Source organism: Micromys minutus, assembly GCF_963924665.1.
Source record: "Micromys minutus genome assembly, chromosome: 23".
Lineage (NCBI taxonomy): Eukaryota > Metazoa > Chordata > Mammalia > Rodentia > Muridae > Micromys > Micromys minutus.
In genome coordinates, this window is record NC_137958.1 from 17,775,333 (window position 1) to 17,787,645 (window position 12,313).

Below are 12,313 nucleotides of genomic sequence, written 5' to 3' on the forward strand. Positions count from 1 at the left end.
TCCAAATCCCTCTTCCACCACACCTTTTCTCTCTTCCCCGCTCTACTCCTCCACCTGCCTCTGCCTCATGAGTGCTGGGATTAAAGGCATGCACCACCACCTATTGGCTTCTTCCTATGTTTCTTAAAGTCCACATTTTTATAGATTATGGTATCACATTATGTTTACACAGTGTTTATCATATTTATATATGCAACAGCAAATGAACTCTTACAAACAATAGTGACAAACTGCATGCATCATCTGACAGCACACTCTCTCTCTCTCTCTCTCTCTCTCTCTCTCTCTCACACACACACACACACACATGTTCTTTCAATAATTTTCTTTCAATTTCCTATTGTACTAGAAACCTAATCATATCTTAAGATTTTTTACAATATTCTTAAGCTTTTACAATATGGCAATTATTAGTTTAACTCAACTATATTCCTTATCCCCTTTCATTGTATGACATTGAGGCCAACTTCAAGAAGATAGTTTTCTTGGCCATGTAGGTGCTGGAAATTAATGAATTCATTTTAGCGGCCACACAAAATGTATAATAGTGTTACTATTACTTCGCTGGTATCACCATTCTCCATTTTGTGGAACAAAGAAATAGTAAGTAAATTGCCTATAGCCACTGTAAGCAGTTCACTGATAAACTGAGTTCAGTTTATACTGAACCACTTTATAACTCTACTAGAAAAGGAGTAATGATATGAAAAGAGTAGAAAAATACTCAATGTAACTTAGAAATGTAATCGTTAGTGTAATGATTAATCATTATTGCTAGGGTTTGGATCAACATGAAAATAAATCCCTAAGCATTACTAGGAAGAATGATCTAGATTAGTCTAATCGGAGTGTAAGGGTCCACCATGAAGGTGGGTGGAGCTATTCCATGAGTTGATTACAAGCATTCTTTGGTTTTGTTAGTTTTTTTTTTTTTTTTTTTAAATCTGAAGGTGGATACACAACCAGCTTACGTAGTCTCCTAAATATGACTTATCTGAAGTGCCCTGGAGGTGTGAGCCCAAACAAGCCTTCCCATTTTCATTTATTTATATTCAAGTATAATTGTGTCATTTTCTTACGTCCTTTTTCTTATATTTTTTCCATGTGCTAACCTAATTACTTTTTTATTTGTGGTCTCTTTTTTCTTTGTTATTGTTACATATCTGTAAAAATACTTGAGTACCACCCAGTGTTGTGCACGAGTATGTACACACACACACACACATACACACACACACACACACACACACACACACACACACACACATACACACACATATCTTCATGGCCAACTACTTGGTATTGGATAACCAATTAAAGACCCCATTCTTGATTAAAATCAATTCTCTAGTTTTCAACATTCCTTAGTGACCTACAGTAGTTTATTTAGATGTGGGGCCTCATGATATTTTCAATACCATATTAACATGTCTATTTGTCTTGTGCTTAATTAATTCTTGGATAGACAGTCATATTGTTGATGTCTGAGATGGAGTTTCTCTGGCATTTCTATGACACAGTCTGGCAGCAGATTTGCTGGTTCTCTGTTTCTTACAATGCTTCTTCCCCATCTTCCATACTGTTCCCTGATCTTTAGGTGCAGGGGATGTATTATAGATCTATCTACTGGAGAGAGGAGTCCCATGAATACTTGTTCTCTGCATTTGGCTCAGCTGTGATTTTCATCAGGGATATTGGCCTACAATTCTCTCTCTGTTTTTTTAATTGGGTCTTTGCCAAGTTGGGTAATAGATACTATAATATAATACTATATTATACTATTACTAATACTAATAGTATTTTGCCTCAGCGATAAAATAAATAGTATGTCACTTGGTTGTGCTCAAAATAATTATTAATAAGATCAAAGGATGTTGGTAGTTATGATTCCTAGGATTATTATGGAAAAGTCTAAATAATGCATTATTTATGAAGCTGTTGATGGTCAATGGGAGGGAATGTGGGTTGGTAGAAGGTTAGTTCAGTGAGACTTCTCTTGAGGCATATTATATTGGATCTTCCCCAGGTTGAATTCTGTAGGCATAAATCTGTAGTGACTTATGAGACATTTAATGCAAAATTCTTCTACAAATAGTACCTGGGTAGAAAGAAAAGAAGGGAAAAAGAAAGAATGGAGGGGACAAAGCAAAAAGGAAGAAACAAAAAGATAATTGTGTGGCACATGCAAAAACAGAGATGTTCATCAAACTTATGGGAAACTCCACAGTGGGAAGTCCTTTGAGAGATGTAATGAACTGGGACATGCATTCAATTTTATATAACCTCCCATTTATTCTCTTTGATGTGGAGGCAAAGTTAACTTTCTTCATCCAAAGATTCTCTCTGGGAGAGGTCTTAGATATTAATCACAAATAGTTAATTCTCTTTGAAGATGGGGAAATTCACTGCCCAGATGGAGAAATGAAATTGGCCACCTAGTCAGATACAGTAATTTGAATGTATGAGAAAAATCAAGATTGTAGCTACAAAGTACAGAACGTATTATCAACATTCCTTACTGTATACTATAATGCCATGTTGATGTGCACCAGAATGTCAGGGTAATATATGTAATAGCATAAATAAACACTACTTCCCAAAATATGAATATGTAATAAATCTTGAATCCTATAATGGAATATGATCTTATTGGATTAAAGTTCTTTTACACATATAAATTGAAAATATTTATATCATCCCAGATTTAAATTGAACTTTCAACCACATAATATATAGTCTCACGAGAGATAAAGAAGAAAGAATGTGGAGAGAAAAGGAGGCAAAAAGTATGAAAGTTTGCCACCAAAGCCCAAGGAGCCCTAAAGAAAAAGGAGGTGGAACAGGCAGAAAAAAAGATTCATTCTTAGGTGCTGTATTGTGAGTTTGGCCCTACCAACACCATTTTTTTTCACTTCTGATACTCTTATCTATGAGAAAATAATTTTTCATCATATGTAATATATATGTCAGGCTTAGGCACCCAACATCATATGCAATCAACCTTTTATGCCTAAAGAATAAAACAATGTTAGAAACCTAAGGCTCTATACGAGTATCAAAATGTGCCATTCTCTTAAAAAATTGATAAGCACAGCTTTTGTTGTTGATACTTGTATGTATCTTAATCTCAATAGTTATATAACTATCTTACCTTAATAAAAAATGAAGAGTCAACCAGTAGGACAGACTTTACATTAATTACTTTTATGTATTCTATATTTGATATGGTTCATATCACATAGAATGCTTGCTAATAAACTTTCATGAGCATATATGTCAGCACGAGAATACACAGAGAAATGACATTTTTGAAACATAGAAATAACTCCCACAGGGGAGAAGGCCTAGAAAAGGATTCCAGAGAACGAACGAAAAATTCACTGTGCAGACACTAATGTCCTGAGACATGCCTAAAGCCATGGGAATCTGATGTGATAAAATTGTGATTTCATGACTCAGTATTAACCTATGCCCTAAGTATCTATCTGCTGAAGAGTTCAGAGAAGATATCAAGACAAGCCCATGGATATTGAGAAATAAACTATCATACATATTTCAACGTATGCTTGGAGGTCTTGTATGCAAGTGTGCAATTACGTACATCCATGACTTCTGATGCCTCCTTGTTTCACTATAACCCTTATTGCCTTGAAATCATCTTGCTCACTGACCCAGAAGCTCACTGCGTGGATGGACAGCTAGAGAGCTGTAGAGAACACAACAATCTCCTCCCTACAGCAATTGTATAATCGACACTCGAAACAGCCATGCTCAATTTTTCTTGTCTTTTTTGTTTACTTGTTTGTTTTGGTTTTGTTCCTGTTGTTGTTTTAATTGTGTGCTGTAATTTGAATGAAGGTCTTTATGATTTTTCAGAGTAAATGTCCATATTCCAATACCACTTTTAAAACACAATGTTTGCTTTGGTTGAAGCTATATGTTTTCAGATTTAGCTTAATCATTCTTTTAGGGTTTTAAAATGTTTTTAATTTAAAATGTTTGCATAATTCTTTATTTTTATAGTTGTTTTACTACAAAAAAAACAAAATATATATGGGAATAATTTAGTTCACTATATTGCACACTTGGTAATCAATTGCAAGGCTCTGGTTTAGCATGTTCTAGTACTATTTTAATTTACTACTATCTCCTATATATGTGTGCATGTATATACATATATACAGAGAGACAAAGAGATCATAGTATATACTTATCTATATTATAATGATATATATGGTATATAATGACATTTAAATATATATTATATATCTACAATAGTATTTCACTACAAGTGGCAGAAATAAAGAAAGAAAGACAACAAAAATTAAAGGCCATTTGAGTAGTCCTATAAAAACATAAGACAGTAGAAGCTTTCTAGAATATATCCATAATTGAATGTGATCTATATGAGTAACAACAAATGTAAATCCTTGAATAATAAAAAAGACAGAACCTCAATTCAAGATCCACAGTGAACAAATAAAACTTGTAGTACCAAGAATAGGTCACTTCTACCAAATTGTTGGCCAAGGAATCTCCTGAGAACCACTTTCCCCACCCAAACAACAACAAACAAACAAAACCAGGCCATGGCCAAAGCTACTAGTGACTCTGCACAAATTGATAGCAAAACGCTATTGCTGAAGAAACATCTACATAACTTATTGAAAACAGAAATTGAGCTGTGTACCTATATAGACTTTACCCTTATTGACTACTAATCAGATATTGGAAGGTAATGTGCACACTACAAAAGGAGAAAGGTAATGTAAACCTAGATACAAAAGCTTTTATCTATAAGAGTAACCTGTCAGTAAGATACACTAGTGCAGAGACCTGGGGGAAAGCCAAATACTACTGTTCTGCTAAAGGACATAGAAATAAAATGACTTGTAATGAAATTCTTGTATATTCTGCATCATATGGGAACATATACAGAGACTCACAGGCAGACAATATGAAGAGTGAAAGACATAGGAATACTCAGCTCTAAAAGAGATGTTTTCATCAAACTCCTCCCTTCAAGGCTCAAGGAATTCTAACTGCGGGAGTTAGAATGTGTGGTGAGAGATGTGTATTTAGGTGCCCAGATGCAAGTTAGTGCATGTGATATGGAGGACTTGATATAACATAGAAAGCCTTTCGGGGGGAGGGGTTGGTAGTTTTGTAATCTAGATGCAAATGAGGGCTTGTGAGGCTGTTGTTCAACAGGTTGGTTGCAAATTGCCATCCCATCCACTCCTAAGGCACTTACACAGGCTACAGAAAGCTACTGCGTATTTTTAAATAGAAAATGACATGATCAGAAGGAAATTTTATGAAACTAAGTAGCATGGAGGATAAGTTGAAGGGACTAAAAAAAAAAGTCAGAAAATCAGTTGGGAGCTGTTTAAATTATTTAGACCAAAGGTTGAAGGAGAGTGTAGCATGAGACTCCTGAGATTGTGAAGAATGAAGGGTACTTGGTAGATACATTTACTATGAGAACCTTTAAATATTTTAATGCATACGCATTATTATAGTTTGAGTGATTTCCCTTCTCTCACTTGGAAATGTCAAAAGGAAATATGCTGAGACATAGAGGCTGTTACCTTCCTGGCATGTTAAAGGTGACATATAGGTAAGATTTCTCTATATGATTATTTGAGGACCATTCAAAATTTGCACAAGAGATTCAAAAATTTGAATTTTAATAGGACCAGACAGGTAGGGTTTTGCCTTAGAAAAATTAGAAAGCCAAAGAGGATAGTCTTAAAGTATCAGTGTGTAACACAGGCTGGGTGAAAGAGCATAGACAAAACAGGTCTGTGAACTCAGGACACAACTGGGATGTACACAAGGAAGGTACAGGTCTGTGAAGTCAGGACACAACTGGGATGTACACAAGGAAGGTACAGGTCTGTGAAGTCAGGACACAACTGGGATGTACCCAAGGAAGGTACAGGTCTGTGAACTCAGGACACAACTGGGATGTGCACAAGGAAGGTACAGAGCAATTTAACACACTGAGTTGTGAATGAGGAAAAAACAGTTCTTCAAAAGCAATTTCGGAATACAGGTAGAAATATTGGAAAACATCTGAAATGTTTTACTAAAAGGAGCCAAGAATGTGGGTGAAGGAACACATCTTCTAAAGACAAACATGTATAAACTCAGAGGGATGCTCCTCCTCACTAGTCCCAAGCTGACAACTGAGGTCAAGTGACCTCCCAGAGCCCACATCACCATCTGCCTTGCCATTACCTCATCCTCTCTGCTAGGTTCCAGATGTAAAATTACTCCAGACATTTGGATGAAGACACCCAAGACAGGCTACATTCCCATTTCAGCCTTTAAGCCCAACTGCCTGATTCTTCACTACTGGGCTGGTTTATAGCATAGTTCCTTGTGGTAGGACCAATAACATTCTGCCTCATGCAGGATTTTCAAAGGAACATTTTCTTTTATATTCCCATGGCCAGTGTTATGTTTGTTCCTCAGGATCATGGTCCAGGTCTTAAATTATGACAATGCTTGTGCATTAGAAATTAGTAGTGATTCCTTTCTGGTTTTAGACCCACACACACACACACACACACACACACACAAGCCTGCACACATACACTCACATTCATATGTACAAGCATACATGCACATAAACATGAAAATCAAGTTGTGGTATTTGTCTTGCTGGGTCTGGCTCATTTTGGTTAACATAATGATCTCCAGGTCTACCCACCTTCCTGCAAACACCATAACTTCACTATTCCTTTCAGATGAAGAGAATTCTATTGTCCTTTTACACCACCTTTCATTATCCATTCCTTTACTGGTGGGCATCTAGGCTGGTTTCATCTCTTACCAGGTGCAGATAGTGCAGCAATAAACATGGTTGAACAGTCTTTCTCCTGTAGGACATAGAGTCATTTGGGTGTACTTCAGAGTGGGCTGTTGGACTATGTGGTAATTCAACTTCTAGGTTGCTTGGGTCTCTTGTTCTTGGATACTTCAGTATGCAACAGTTTATGCTCTCAAAAGTAACAAATAAGGTTTTGTTCTCCCCCACATTCACCCTGACAGGTAAATATCAAAGTAAGTGTAATGTCCATGTCCCTGATGGCTACAGTGCTTGAATACTTAAACATATTTATTGTCTGTCTGTGCCTTTTCCTTTTTCTGAAATGCATATTCACTTTCTTATTCCATTTATTGACTAGAAGGTGAAGATTTTTTAGTTTTTAATTTTCGTAGTTGTTTGTGCATTCTAGATATTAACTCCTGATCTGGTGGATACTTGAGAGATAATTTTCTCTGTGCTATAAATTGTTTCTTCATTCTTCTGATAGTTTCCTTTCCTGTGCAGAAGCTTTTACATTTTATGGAATCTTATTTGTCAATTTTTGAAGGTACTTTGTATGTTATCTGGGTCCTTTCCAGAAGGTCCTGCCTATGCCTGTAAAATAAAGTGTTTTCTCTAGCAAAAAAGAAAGAAAGAAAGAAAGAAAGAAAGAAAGAAAGAAAGAAAGAAAGAAAGAAAGGTGGGAAGGAAGGAAGGAAGGAAGAAGGGTGGAAGGAAGGAAGGGTGGAAGGAAAAAAGGAAATTATCTTGATACCAGTTTGTTATGGCACTCCTGAAATAAGCAGCGATAAAATGGTAAGTGTTCTGAGGTAAGAAGTACAGTTCTGAGCAACTATTGGTGCCTCTGATCATCTGCAGACCTTGGGTGAGAAGACTTACCAGACAGATAAAGAATAGGCAGCCATCACCTGACCTTGTTGGGGATCTAGAATGAACTTTCCAGAACCCTGATGCCAGAAACCTGAATTTCTATTGGTCACATGATTTCTCTTGCTACTGTCAAGGTTTTTTATTTAAGGATCTAAGGATTAAAGATAGGCAGGCAGATCTCTGAGATCAAAGGCAGCTTGGTCTACAGAGTTCCAGTATACAGTTCCAGGGCTACACAGAAAAACCCTCTCAAGAAACAAGAAAAAAAAAGGCAGGCAGTATGAGCTGCTCATTTTTAAGTGAGTGTTTAGGAATTTTTATTAGCTTTCTCTTTTATTGAGAAACAGGCATTATTTAATTCAACACGATCTATAAAGGAAATGGATTATCAAATAATATCACTCCCTGACTTTATTCAAACTTTCACTATCATTTATCATAAGAGCTAATCTGGTTGGCAAAGTTATTTATGTAAATTTTTGGTTCAACTGCCTGAGGTGCTTGATATCATTGGATGAAAACAGGAACTGTATGTCCTGTGAAAACAATCATCTCAATGGCGGTCCTGAGTCCCGCCCACAGTTAACCAGATGTTTGGTGATTATCAGCTGCGGATAGTTTCATAGTCTAGATAAACGAGATAAACAAAACAATAAAGTAGAGCACTCCAGGGTTCTGTAATTTTTATCATCATTTGTTGAAAGCACATTTAAAAGATGTGCTTTTAAAAAACTGAACCAATGAGTCTGTTCCTGGATTCCTTCAGATAAAAGTGCAGAACTCTAGCTCCTCCTGCACGGTGACTGCCTGGATGCTGCCATGCTCTCATCTTGATGATAATGGACTGAAACTCTGAACCTGTAAGCTAGCCCCAATTAAATGTTGTCATTTATAAGACTTGCCTTAGTCATGGTGTCAGTTCACAGCAGTGAAACACTAACCAAGACAGAAACTAGTACCAGGGACTGGGGTATTGTTGTGATAGGCCTGACCATGCATTTGTTTGGAAGAATATAGATTTTGGGACTTTGAATTTTGAAAACCATGGAATGCTTTAAGTGGGGATATAAATAGTCAACCAGTAAGAATATGGAAAATACTGGTGCTGAGGGTCATTTGAACTGTGTAGGCCTGCTGGCCCAAGAGGGTTCAGTGGAGAAGAACTTTAATATGGAGCCAAGAGACTGTTTCTGTAGAGAATATGGCTGCTTTTTTGCCATTGTCTGAAGAGACTGCCTAAGGTTAATGTGAATGATTTATATTAATTGAATTGACAAAGGAAGTCTCAAAAAAGCCCAACATAGACTTTGTTCTCTGGCTAAGTCTCATGAAGAAAATTTGAACAACAAGTATACAAGCTGAGAAATGAAAAAATGCAAAAATATATAGTTTGAGTATTAAAGGGACAACAGGGAGTGAAAGGGAGCTGACTCCTGTGTTCAAGGACCTTAAACTAAATTAAGGGTGTAGTGACCTTGGGGCAAGATTCCACCCAGGTAAGTTTAGGTCCAGGTAAGGTAGTACAAGTCTTTAATCCCAGGAGGCAAAGACAAGCAGATCTCTGAGTTCAAGGCCAGCCTAGAACAGAGCAAATTCTAGGTGAACAGAAACGTAAATCCAGGCTTGGTGGACCACACCTTTAATCCCAGTGTATGGGAGACTGGTATGCAGATCTCTGAGGCTCAAAGTCAGTCTACAGGACAGTCAAGCTTAGGCAGTGAAGGAGTTAGAAAAGAGGAAGCTGGTGATAATATTATAGAACAAAGGGGGGTGGGTAGGCAATGTTCAAGCTCCTGAAAGCAGCAAAACTCGGTTGCTTCAGTCATGTGGCTCTTGCTTCATATTTAAGAGGAGAAGGACAATACTGGGACAGTTGATGCTGGTTAGCTGGAACAAAGAAATCAGTGGTGATTAAGAAGAGACCAACATCACTGAGATGGAATCTCTGGGAAGTATTCTTTGAGAGCACAAAGAAGCTGTGTTCCAGAGATAGCCAAGGTTGTACCACGTCTTGCAGCTGTACTTGATAATGGGTAAGAGTCACCCAGGTGGTACTGGTATTGAAGGCATGAAGGGGTCATGAAGAGGAGCTGAAACACTGTGAGAGTCCATAGATGGCTATTGGTGAAGGAACAGCCTCAGTTGCAGTTGATGGCCCAGAACTGAGGGGTTCATGCAAAGGATTTGAAGCTTGGCACCATAAAGAGAAACTATAAGAGGCTGTTGGTGAAGCCTAGTTGCATTGGAAGACCCCAGTGTATTGGAGACATCAGGCTGACTTACATTCAGACACTCTGGTGCCTTGTATGTGTTTATTGGCTTCTACAGACTCTCTTATCTGTGACATTTCTCCCCTGTTGAAATCACAGAATTCATTCTGGGCAGGTTAGTTTGGATGGGTTACCCCTCTGTTTCTTACTATTTATTTCCTAGGTCACTACACTTACCTAACTCAATTTGAAATTCTTACTGTTCCTTATTTCCAACAATAGTTTTATAAATGTAGGTGTTACTTTTATTTTGTGTCCTGTCATGTCCAGAGGATGCTGTTTCACTAACACTAATTGTATGTAAAGGCAAAGGAAAGATATCCCATAAACACACACACACACACACACACACACATACACACACATGCACACACGCATGTGCACACACACACACATGTATGTATGTATGTATGTATGTATGTATGTATGAGCTAAAGGGGCCAAGAAAACTTCCAGAATCAACAAACCTGGGGCCACAGGGACTCAGAAAGATGGACCCACCAAGCAAAAAGTATGCAGGAGAAAGACTTAGGCTCCCTACACATATGTAATATATGTACAATTTGGTCTCCATGTTGGTTCCCTAACAGCAGGAGCAAGGGATGTCTCTGACTCTGCTTCAGGTCTTTGGATTTCTTTCTCCTAACTGGGGTGCCTTGTCTAGCCTCAATAAGAGAAGCTGCATCTAGCCCCACTGATACTTAATATGCCAAGGCAGGTTGTTATCTATAGGAGGCCTCCCCTTCTGTTAAGAGAAATGAAGGAGATGGGGAGAGCTGAGGTGAGAAGGTGAGACTCGGAAGAGAAGAGGGATGGGAAGCTGTGATTGGGGTGTAAAACAAATGAATTAATGAGAAAACCACCATTGTTCTTTTCTCTAGTTATTTAAAAAAAAATCCTAAGTAAATAAAAGTTAACAAAAGGCTAAATTAGTGTTTTAAATAAAAATTAATGGGGTTAAGGCATAGGATCTTTAAACTTTAGCATAAAATGACTGTGATATCGGAAAGATGTCTGTAATGGTAAACATCCATATACCTAATGGTTGGCATTGCTTGCTTACCTGATGTTGAGCCCCATGCTATGAAGTGTATATCATCATAACTCATTTGCCATGATAACTCTGTAATGGTCTTTACTACTCATGTTTATTTTGAGGGTTGAGAAAGTTGAGGCTTAGAGACTGTGTGAAACTTGTCCCTGGAATGTCACTGGTAAGTTATGAAAATGGCATCTTGGTAGAAACAGTGACCAATGTTTACTAGATAGCTCTAACAGTAATTACTAGGTGTGAGTAGAAGGATCAAGAATTTTATGTATCTATTTAATAAAGAATGTGAGAGGGGAGGGATAATAACAACACATAAAGTTGCTAACATTTTATTTATTGACTAAAATGTTATCCTCATCCATTCCATACCTTGACAAAAAAGCATCTTCTTTTTAAGCTCATCAGGAAGATGATTATCTGGTAAAGGGAAGTTCTGCAAAATATAAGAATTTGGGATTGAAACCTGGGTTCAATTTACTCTGTTTTTATGCCAATGAGTTGATGAGATGGTGTTACAAGCATATCAATAAAAGCACCTATTTCAGATTTTTTTTAAGGTGCTGAGAGTGTCAGAGAAGGAAGGGTCCCTTGTGGATACTACATGTGATGAAAGACCATGTAACTATTGTGGCCTGGATCTTTAAATCACTGCTTGTGCCTTTTTTCCCTTGGGGATGATTGAAATTTTCTTACTGGAATCTTCACAGCATAGCATAATACAAAAATTCTTTGAAGTCATTTGCTCCTGCCATGTAAAGTGATGAACTTGTTCTCTGATATATTTTTTAAAGATACTAACCAACAATCTGAGTGAGTCAAAAGATATTATGACCTTTTTGGCTATAATATAATGTTTTTTATTAATTCTTTGAGAAATGTCATAAAAGTATTTTTATCCTATTTATCCTCATGGTTTTCCTTCTTCCTAATCCCTCAACCCCTCCCACCTTCCTCTCTCCTCCCCCTCCTCATCCTCTTATTTCTCCCCTCTCTAAATACCTACTATACAGTTTGTGTTTCCTTATACTCAAGAATACCGGGTCATGCACTGGAGTGTTGTTGATATACCAGAGGCAATACCCTTAAAGAAAACTGACTCTCCTTCACCTAGCAGCCATATGTTTTTAGTGGTCCCTCAGTTAGGAGAGGAGCCTTTTGATCCTTGCCTCCATGCTAAAATATTTTTTGGCTAGATCTTGAGTAAATTCTGCGTAGGCAACTATAGCAGCTTTGACTTCATGAGTGAATCTTCTGGTCGTGTCCATAAGATTCTGTCTTACTAAT